The sequence below is a fragment of the Mastomys coucha genome, unplaced genomic scaffold (assembly GCF_008632895.1).
Source record: "Mastomys coucha isolate ucsf_1 unplaced genomic scaffold, UCSF_Mcou_1 pScaffold12, whole genome shotgun sequence".
Classification (NCBI taxonomy): domain Eukaryota; kingdom Metazoa; phylum Chordata; class Mammalia; order Rodentia; family Muridae; genus Mastomys; species Mastomys coucha.
In genome coordinates this window covers 6,705,064-6,715,722 of record NW_022196894.1, presented here as the reverse complement: position 1 = coordinate 6,715,722, position 10,659 = coordinate 6,705,064, and the positions used below count along the sequence as shown (strand labels likewise).

The following is a 10,659-nucleotide window of genomic DNA, read 5'->3' as shown; positions in this document are numbered from 1 at the left end:
GCTCGGCAGCTGAGGACGGCCTGGGCCCTCTGGGCTGGCCAGGGACATGGGAGAATCATGTCACTTGATTATAAGGGTGTAGGGGAGTGGCCCCAGCTCTTGCACAGCATTGGGGAGCCTTTGTATAGGCCACCTGGCTCACCTGCAGGTCTAGAATCAACTGGTGGCCTTAGAGGGATAGGGAAGGTGTTTGGCCATGAGGCATGCTGATTTGTAAGGCACAGAAAGTGGCTGTGTTTTGGGGCACCACTGTGGTCTCACACCTGAGCCCCTCAAGGCATGGTGCTGGGACTGACTGGGTCTCTGTGGCCCACAACCATTTCCTGCCATGGCAAAGTAGGCTAGATTTAATTTTTTTAAAAAACAGGTAAACTGAACTCTCTTTAAAAACTAAAATCTCTAGTCTGTAAGGTCACTTCAGCTGCTTTTTAAAGTGGATTTTCTGGAATGGTGGAAGCCGTTGCAGGCCCACAGGCACCTAGATGATGGACTTGGAAAAGGATACTCACAGGTGGTGGTTCTCACCCAGGTCATAATGAAGAGAAGAAAAGATCATTTAGTAGAAATATGTAGTATAAGCTTTTACTTAAAGGGCATAGAAAATTTTCTCTGAAATGAGCCAAGAATGTAGGCCGGCTAGTTCCAGAAACCGGTTGTCTTACCATCTAGGTGGTTCCAGGGAGCAGTCAATCACAAAGTGAATGACAATGACGATAAAACTGCATTCTTGAGAATAATGAGTATGCAGGATGTTTTCCTCATGACCCTGACTCCTGACTCTTCATGACCCTGACTCCTGACTAAAGCATGGGTTGGGTCCCTCTGAAATTTTCCACTGTTTTTATGTTTCCTTGGTTACCCCCTCATGCCCCCTGGTTTGTGGATTTTTCCTTTAAATACCCTACACTTCTTGTGCTCTGGGTTGAGCTCCTCTGCCCCTGCGAGGGTTACGAGCTTGTCCCCAGTACACTGGTTTCCCCTGAATAAACCTCATGCTGTTTGCATCAAGATTGGTCTCTTGTGAGTCTTTGGGTGGTTGTGTTCTCCCAGGACTTGAGAGAGGGTCTCCCCTCGTGGGGGTCTTTCAATGGTTGTAGAGTTCAATCAGCGCCTGCACTGCCTCATCCACAGAGCCCATCTGGATCAGTGCCATCTTTTGGTCCTTCTAGAAGAACTTGAAGCCTTTGACCACACCACCATTGCTGGAGAAGAGGCTCTTGAGGCTATCCTCTGACACAGAGGGCGGGATATTGGAGAGGTACAGGGTAGCTGAGGGTGGAAAGATGTTCTGGAAGTTCTTGGAGCCTGGTTTCTTGAAGCAGTGCAGTGGTGAGCTGCCATAGTCCTTGATCAGACCCTGGTCCTCCTGTCTTTCCAAAGGCAGCTAGCTGTACACTCTGATGCGTTGACAGTGTGATGCACACCGACTTCCCGTGTAGCTAGTGCCCATTCAGGTGGCTCATGGCCAGTTGGGCCTGACTGCCATCTGCCATCTGCAGAAGTGCATTGTCCTCCTTATTGAACAGGAACTTCACCTGTTGCACATCACTGTAGATGCCAAAGAGAATAAAGAGGCTTTGAGGTGTGACTCTTTCAGGGTTCAGGTTGCTGACCAAAAGGATGGAATTCCCAGCACCGGGCAGCCCTGGGATGGCAATGCAGCCAGCCACAGCAGCAGCTGCAGATGGAATGGCCAGGGGAGCCAGGGCTCCATGGAAATTATGGACAGAGAGGCCTTCGGTCTGAGGGGTGGCAAAGATGGGAGGGAACCCGGCTCCTGCATACGGAGAGGCTGTCATTATGCCGGGCGGGGTGCACCAAAGGCTGCTGCCATGGACTGGTCCAGTGAAGGCTGGCTGTCTCCAGAGGGCAGGGCAGGTCGAGTGTAATCTCTGCTCTTGTCATTATTGTACTTGATGTTGAGAGTAGTGAGCTTGGAGAAGTTGATGTGTAGCGTGCAGCAGGCATTGTAGATGTTCTGGCCATCCAGGGGCAGCTTGGCATGCTGGGTGCTCACAGGGCCAGCATACTGCAGCAATACCTAGAACTGGTTGTTCTTGGTGAACGTGATGATCTTCAGGGCTGTTCCAAACTTAGAGAAGATCTGGTGCAGCACCTCCAGAATCACTGGGTAGAAAAGTTTTTCCACTTCCTCCTGGAACCAGGATAAAGAAGTACACAGGTTACTGTCACTGCTCGCAACCGCTGCACTACAGACATGGCCCTGCCACCTTTTTTCGCCCAGAGAGGTCAGGGACCGCCGCCCCCGCAGCCACCGCCTTCCGCTCCATTCGGATGTCCGCCCCCGCCGCTGCCCTCTCCGGCTTTCCCGCCGCCTCCACCCCAGCGACCCGGCCCCTTCCCGAGGGCATCCGCCCCCTTCCTCCAGCCTCCGCTGGCTCTGCAGCCCCGCGAGCCAGCCGAGGCCTCCCGTAGCGGCGGTGGCAGTGGCGGCGGCTTCTTTCCGGTGCCACTCCCACCGCTGCCGCCGCCGCCACGGCAGTGCCGGCCTTTCTGGGGGCCCGACGCCGTCGAGCGTCTACGGCCACCGCCTCCAGGCCCCGGGCCGCCCTGGAGCCCGCGCTGGGCTGAGGCGCCGCCGCCGCCCGACGTGCTCGGAGACGCGGCCCTGCAGCGCCTGTGCGATCGGCAGTGGCTGGAGGCGGTGTTCGGGAACCCCCGGCGGCCTGTCGGCCTCCGGACCCCGCGCACAGCCGCCGGGACCAGCCTGGGCGAAGTACGCGCACGGCTGCGTGCCGCTTTGCGTTTGGTGCGGCGGCTACGCAGCTTGGGGCAGTCCCTGCGCGAGGCTGAGGCGGACGGAGCGGCCTGGGTCTCCCTGCACGCTCAGGTGGAGCCACTGCGAGCGGAGCTAGCCGAGCGGCTGCAGCCGCTGACCCAGGCTGCCTATGTGGGCGAGGCGCGACGGAGGCTGGAGAGGGTCCGGCGCCGCCGGCTGCGGCTTCGCGAGAGTGTCCGGGACGAGAGGCTGAGCGGGAGGCGGAGGCCGCGCAGGCCACGGAACGGGAGCAGGAGATTGACCGCTGGAGGGTGAAGTGCGTGCAGGAAGTGGAGGAAAAGAAGCGGGAGCAGGAACTCAAAGCAGCTGCTGACGGGGTCTTAGTTGAAGTAAGGAAAAAACAGTCAGACACCAAAAGAATGGTGGACATTCTTTGTGCTTTAGAGAAATTGAGGAAGCTGAGGAAAGAAGCTGCAGCAAGAAAAGGGGTCTGTCCTCCTGCTTCAGCAGATGAGACTTTTGAGCACCATCTTCAACGGCTGAGAAAACTCATTAAAAAGCGCTCTGAACTGTATGAAGCTGAAGAAAGAGCCCTCCGAGTTATGCTGGAAGGAGAGCAGGAGGAGGAGAGGAGAAGAGAACTGGAAAAGAAGCAGAGAAAACAGAAAGAGAAACTCCTACTTCAGAAACGTGAAATTGAGTCCAAGTTATTCGGGGATCCAGATGAGTTCCCACTTGCTCACCTCTTGCAGCCTTTCCAGCAGTATTACCTCCAGGCTGAGCACTCCGTGCCTGCGCTCATTCAGATAAGGCATGATTGGGATCAGTACCTGGTACCATCTGATCATCCTAAAGGCAACTCCGTTCCCCAAGGATGGGTCCTTCCTCCGCTCCCCAGCAAGGACATCTGGGCAACTGCTATTCAGCTTCATTAAGATGCTCCAGGAGTGTGGTCCAGCGGGCAAGCACTGGAGCTCTAGATATTAGAGATGCTGTTGTCTCATGATGTGCTCTTCTGTACAACTTAAACTCGATGCGGCATTGTCCTAGCTCGAAAGCAGGGGTGCCTCTGGAGCCAGGAGATTCATGAGGTTCTTCTGGAAAGGGCTTATTAGCATGGGCTGTGGCCTTGGCTTACTAAATCTGCCTGTTTTGAGAGGCTTGGTTCAATGTGGCCTGCTCATTTGCTCTAGATTGGTTGTATATTGGTGGGTAAGTACAGGCAGCACACTTGGTTACTGCTTGAAGGTGTTCACTGAGTAGAGTTAGCAGCCACTGTCCCGTCTTCCCATACCAACTGCCCTCCAGCTCCCAGGAGCACAGGTCAAAGTTTGACCTATAGTTCTGTTGTTCCCAGTTTCAGTGCAGTGTGGGAGGCTGCTACTGAGCATGATGGGGCTCATCATGGGGCTGCCAGGGTCATTGATGGCTTAGAACTGTTGTCGTGTGGAGAGCTTAGAGAACGTGAAGAATCACCAGAGCCAGGTGGACTGTGCTCTGACAGGCAGTGCCTGTTTCCCCATGAAAGTGCCAGTGCAAAAGTTGTGAGGGATCTGGTTGTAGGGGCCTCCAAAAATAGAAACTTAATTCCCTGTGGGACCGTAATCTCAGTCACATGGTAGGGGCTGGATAGCTCAGGCTTCTAAAACATCCATGTCATAAAAGTTGTAAAAAGAGCAAATATGAATGATAAATTTTATTTTTATACTCATTAATAAGTGCTGTTGTGTTTGGACATGATTAGTCACATGACATGTTATGGTTTTTGTTTTGCTTTATTCTGGATTTTGTTATTTAATTTCCTAAAAGCTGAATAAATACCATTTTTGCTTTTTTGTTTGAAAAAAAAAAGTTTTTCCACAATGATTCTGAGCACTGGGCTCTGGCCTGCCATTGCCATTCCTGCGTCCTAGGCAGCAGCAGAGGCTGCCAAGGCCAGGTTTCCAGACTGGATGGACTTCACAGCCTGCAAGACTGCCTGGGCACATGCCTGGTTGGGCAAACTGTCGGTTTTGAGCTCTTTGTGGTTGGAGAACTGGATGAAGATGGGCTGCCCATGAAGCACTGGCACCACTGACATGTAGTAGTTAACCATAGTATTGGCAGTCTCCTCTGTGGTCATTTCAATGAAGGCCTGGTTCCTCCCCTTCAGCATAAGGTTGGTAACTTTCCCAAAGGACAACCTCAGGGAGATGACCTCGCCCTCATCCCTGGGTAGCTTGCGGACATGGATGACTCTGTATTCCTGTTGTCACCTTTGAACTTCTTGCTATCACTTCCATTGTCTGCTGAGGTTGAGCTGCTCATGATAATGGGGTCGTTGCTGACACATGTGTTCCATAAGATTGGGTATGTTGTGCCTTCATTTTCATTAAATTCTAAAGTCTTCAATTTCTTTCTTTACCTCTTCCTTGACCATGTTATCATTGAGTAGTGCACTGTTCAGCTTCCATTTGTATGTGGGCTTTCTGTTTTTGTTGCTATTGAAGACCAGCCTTAATCCATAGTGACCTGATAGGAGGCATGGAATTATTTGAATCTTCTATCTGTTGAGGTTTGATTTGTGACTGAGTATATGGTCAGTTTTGGAGAAGGTACCATGAGGTGCTGAGAAGAAGGTATATTCTTTTGATTTAGGATGAAATGTTCTATAGATATCTGTTATATCCATTTGGTCCAGAACTTCTGTTAGTTTCACTCTATCTCTGTTTAGTTTGTGTTTCCATGATCTGTCCACTGATGAGAGTGGGGTATTGAAGTCCCCCTACAATTATTGTGTGAGGTGCAATGTATGTTTTTAGCTTCAGTAAAGTTTTTTTTAAGAATGTGGGTGCCCTTGCAGTTGGAGCATAGATGTTCAGAATTGAGAGTTCTTCTTGGTAGATTTTTCCTTTGAGTATGAAGTGTCCTTCCTTATTTTTTTTGATGACTTTTGATTGAAAGTAGATTTTATCCAATATTAGAATGGCTACACCGGCTTGTTTCTTGGGACCATTGGCTTCGAATTTTTTTTCCAGCCCTTTACTGTGAGGTAGTGTTTGTCTTTGACACTGAGGTGCATTTCCTGTAAGCAGCAAAATGCTGGGTTCTTTTCACGAATCCAGTCTTTTTATCTCTTTTTATTGGGGAATTGAGTCCATTGATGGTAAGAGATATTAAGTAATAGTGATTGCTACTCCCTGTTATTTTTTATGATATTTTTATGTTTGTGTGGTTATTATCTTCTTATGGGTTTGTTGAAAGATTACTTTCTTGCTTTTTCTAGGGTGTAGTTTCCCTCCTTGTGTTGGCATTCTCCATCTATTATCCTTTGTAGGGCTGGATTTGTGGAAAGATATTGTGCAAATTTGGTTTTGTCATGGAATATCTTGGTTTCTCCATATATGGTAATTGAGAGTTTTGCTGGGTGTAGTAGCCTGGGCTGGCATTTGTGTTCTCTTAGGGTCTGTATGACATCTGCCCTAGATCTTCTAGCTTTCATAGTCTCTACTGTAATTCTGATAGGTTTGCCTTTATATGTTACTTGACCTTTTTTCCCTTACTGCTTTTAATATCCTTTCTTTGCTTAGTGAATTAGGTGTTCTGATTATTATGTGACAGGAGGATTTCTTTCCTAGTCCAATCTACTTGGAGTTCTGTAGGCTTCTTGTATTTTCATGGGCATCTCTTTCTTTAGGTTAGGGAAGTTTTCTTCTATAATTTTGTTGAAGATATTTACTGGTATGGAGAATGTGATACAGGGTCAGCTCTGGGGTGCAAACAGAGACCAGAAGGATCCTGTCTATTCCCTTGGTTCCCTTGGGGATCCTTGGTTCCCCTGTCCTGATACCTATATGAGGGTCCCTCTTGGGCCAGAAATTTGAAGAGAAGTGGTGGTCTTACCTGTGCTTGCAGATGTCTAGGCACTCCTGGTAGACCAACTCTTTCCTGGTTGCATTTGTGTATTCAGTTTTTTTGGCACAGGGTCAGCTCTGGGCACAGACAGAGACTGGAATACTCCTGTCCCAGGCAGCCTCTTGGTTCCTGTGTCCTGAGGGTTTTGGGTGGGTTCCTCTGGGCAGCAGTGTGGTCCTACCTGCACTCACAGGCCTGTCCACACTCCTGGAAGGCTCGCTCCCTCCCGGCACTATTTGGGTATAAGCTCTAGGTTTAAAGAGAGGAGTAAGAGATGTGCTGAATTGTCTAGGTCAAGTTAACACCTTCTTGCCCATCCTTCCAGATCCCACCTGCAAGAGTCTGAAGAAGTATGTACTGCTTGGAGGGATGAGGTATCTGGGGTAAAGGATGTGATTCCTGCTCAAGGGTGTGCCCACCCCTCATCGATAAGTGACTCATCTGGGTCTTTCTGCAATGTTTAGTACATCTGAGAATCCAAGATGAATACAGGTTTAGAACAATGACCTTACCTAATTTTGTGTTTTCAAAAGATGGGCAGACTGAAAATGAAGAGGAGGAGGCATGAGGGCATGAGGGCATGAAGGTGTGAAGGCATGGGGGCATGAGGGCAGGGAGGCTTTAAGGCATGAGGGTAAGGGAGCATGGAGGCATGGGGGTAAGAGGGCCTGGAGGCATGAGAGCATGGGGGCATGGAGACATGAGGATATGGGAGCATGAGGGCATACAGGCATGGAGGCATGAAGGCATGAGAGCATGGAGGTGTGAAGGAATGGAGGCATGAGGTCATGCAGGCATGAGGGCATGGGGAATAGGATTATGGTGCTGGGGAGGTGTTGGGCCCTATTTGGCCCTGGTTTGGGCCTTCAGGACAATCCCAAGCCTGGCTTGAGTTTTGTAAACTGTCTCAGGCACTTCCGTACTGGAGTGACTCAGCACAACCTGCTTAAGCCTGCCTTTGCCTAGCTCCTGCTGATGTAGAGTGACTTTGTTGGCTCCAGTCACCCCATACCCTTCGTCAACTTTCCCCTCCCTCTACATCATCTCACCTCAGCAGAAAACTCCACCTCCTCTCTCAGCCCTTTATAAAAAGAAGATTGATACATTAAAATGAGTTCCTAGCGGGGCAGTGGTGGCACATGCCTTTAATCCCAGCACTTGGGAGGCAGAGGCAGGCGGATTTCTGAGTTCGAGGCCAGCCTGGTCTACAGAGTGAGTTCCAGGACAGCCAGGGTTACACAGAGAAACCCTGTCTCGAAAAACCAAAAAACCAAAACCAAAACCAACCAACCAACCAAACAAACAAAAAAACAAGTTCCTGCTTTGACAGACACCCTGCTCTGGGTGGTTATTCTCTGGAGGCAGGAGATCCAAGCCGTGACACTCACCATCCGGCTTGGCTGGACCGGGTTCTCTCCCTCTCACCTGGTTCTGCCGGCAGAGAGCCTGCCCAGCAGGGAGGCATGATGGCAAGGAGGTATAAGAGCATGGAGGCATGAGAGCATGAGGGCATTGAGGCATGAGGGCATTGAGGCATGAGGGCATTGAGGCATGAGGGCATGAGAGCATGAGGGCATGAGAGCATGAGGGCATTGAGGCATGAGGGCATGCAGCCATTACAGCATGGAAGCAAGAGAGCATGAGGGTATGGAACCATATGGGCATGGGTGCATGAGAGAAGGTGGTAATGAGATCATTGTGCCATGGAGACATGAGAGCATGGACGCATAAGAGCATGGAGACATGAGGATGCGGGCATGGTGGAATGATGGAGTGGAGGCATGAGGGCATGGAAGAATGAGAGATTGGAGGCTTGAGGACATAGAGGCCTGGGTGTATGAGGGCGGGGGTGCATATTGGCTTGCGGTCATGGGGCCATGGATGTATGGAGGCATATGGACATCTGGGCATGGTGGCATGAGGGCATGGCGGAATGAGGGAATGGAGGCATGGAGGAATGAGGGAATGCAGGTGTGGGGGCATGGAGGCATGAGGGAATTGATGCATGGGGGCATGGAGCAATGGGGTCATGCTTTCCTGGAGGCATGAGGGAATGGAGGCATGGAGCCATGAGGGAATAGAGGCATGAGGTCATGGAGGCATGATGGAATACAGGTATGAGGGCATGAAGAAATGAGGGATTGGAGGCACGGGGGATGGAGGCATGAGGGCATAAGAACATGGAGGAGTGAGGGAGTGGAGGTATGAGGGCATGAGGCAATGAAGCCACATGGGCATGAAGGCATGGAGGGATGCAATCATGGGGCTATGGACACGTGGGCATGTGGGCATGGTGGCTTGAGGGAATTGAGGCATGACGGCATAGAGGCCTGGGTGTATGAGGTCATGGAATCATGAGAGCATGTGGGCATGAAGGCATGGAGGCATGAGGGAATGCAGGCATGGGGGCATGCAGCCATTGGGGCATGGAGGCATGTTGGCATGGGTGCTTGAGAGAATGGGGTAATGAGATTATTGTGCCATGGAGACATGAGAGCATGGACGCATAAGAGCATGGAGACATGAGGATGCGGGCATGGTGGAATGATGGAGTGGAGGCATGAGGGCATGGGAGAATGAGAGAATGGAGGCATGAGAGCAAGGAGGCAAGAGGGAAAGCAGGCATGAGGGCACAAGGGCATGGAGGAATGAGGGACTGGAGGCATTAGGGCATAAGGGCATGAGGGAATGGTGACATGGAGGCATGAGGGCATGGGGGGATGTGATCATGGGGCCATGAATACATGCCAGCATGTCGGCTTGGCGGCATGAGTGAATTGAGTCTTGAGGGCATAAAGGCTTGGGTGTATGTGGGCATGTGGGTATGGAGGCATGAGGGCATGGAGGGATGTGATCATGGGGCTATGGATGCATGTGAGCATGTGGGCATGGTGGCATGTGGAAACTGAGGCATGAGGGCATAGAGAACTGGGTGTATGAGGGCATAGGCGCATGTAGGCAAGTGTGCATGGAGGCATGGGTACATGAGGGCATAGAGGCATGGGTGCATGGGGGAATGCGGTCATGGGGCTATGGATGTACAGGGGAGTATGGGCATCTGGGCATGGTGGCATGAGGGCATGGGTTCATGAGGGCATGGGATAATGGGGTCATGGTGCTGTGGAGGCATGAGGGCTCCACCCCCAGTTACCTGGCAACAGCAAGGTATGCTCCTCCCCACAGTTACCTGGTTACAGCCAGGAAGGCCTGGTCCGCTATAAAAGGGGCTGTTTGCCCCCTCCTCCCACTCTTACTCCCGCCTCCAGCTTGCTTCTCTCTTTCCCTCTTTCTTTTCCTCTCTTCGTATTTCCTCCCCCCTCTGTCCATGTGGCCATGGCCGGCCTCTACTTTCCTACTCCCTCTCTCTGCTTTTCTACAATAAATGACTTAAAACCATGGACTGTCTCTAATCCAGTGCTGTAGCAATGGAGCTGGTCTTTCTCTAAAGAGCCTTATCTAATCCCACGAAGGAGGCCTTCCTACGCTCTCAGTGCTTCCAGCCACGGTTTCCATTGAGCCAAGCCAAGCTGGTCGAACAAGCCAAGGGCTTGTTCCTGCCCTTTTTCCCTCGGCCCTGGGCTAGAGCCAGCCTGTGGGCTGTCACTCCGTACTCTGCTCTTCCACAGCATCCAGCGGTGTCTCCGATGTCTAAGCACTAGAACCTGCTATCCCTGGCCTCCATGCAGGCCTGGGGACTACGAGACAATTCCGGCAGTTTCGCAGGAACCTCCGACTGTGCCTCCCCACCCCCAGCGGGGTCCTGTGGCTTCTCACATCCCGACGCCCAACCAGCTTTGGCACTGGGGTGTGTGCAAACTTCCTGCATCTGTCTCACCCAGTGGCCCAAGCCCTGGGCCGGACACAGGACACCATTTTATCCCACATCTGTTGACCAATCTGGGACAGAATCAGTTGGGACCCACACAGAGACACACATGGCAACTCCAGGTTGCCCAAGACTGAGTAATCTGACCTAGTTCAAAAGACTAAAGCCTTGCTTTGACACCTCTCTCTCCCGCCGCCCA

General features: G+C 51.4%; 2 pseudogenes; one reads left to right on the top strand and one right to left on the bottom strand.

Annotated features, from left to right (window-relative positions):
• Positions 1-851: 851 nt before the first annotated feature.
• Positions 852-5,080, bottom strand: LOC116086224 (annotated as a pseudogene).
• On the top strand, positions 2,167-4,458 carry LOC116084976 (annotated as a pseudogene).
• Positions 5,081-10,659: the final 5,579 nt, after the last annotated feature.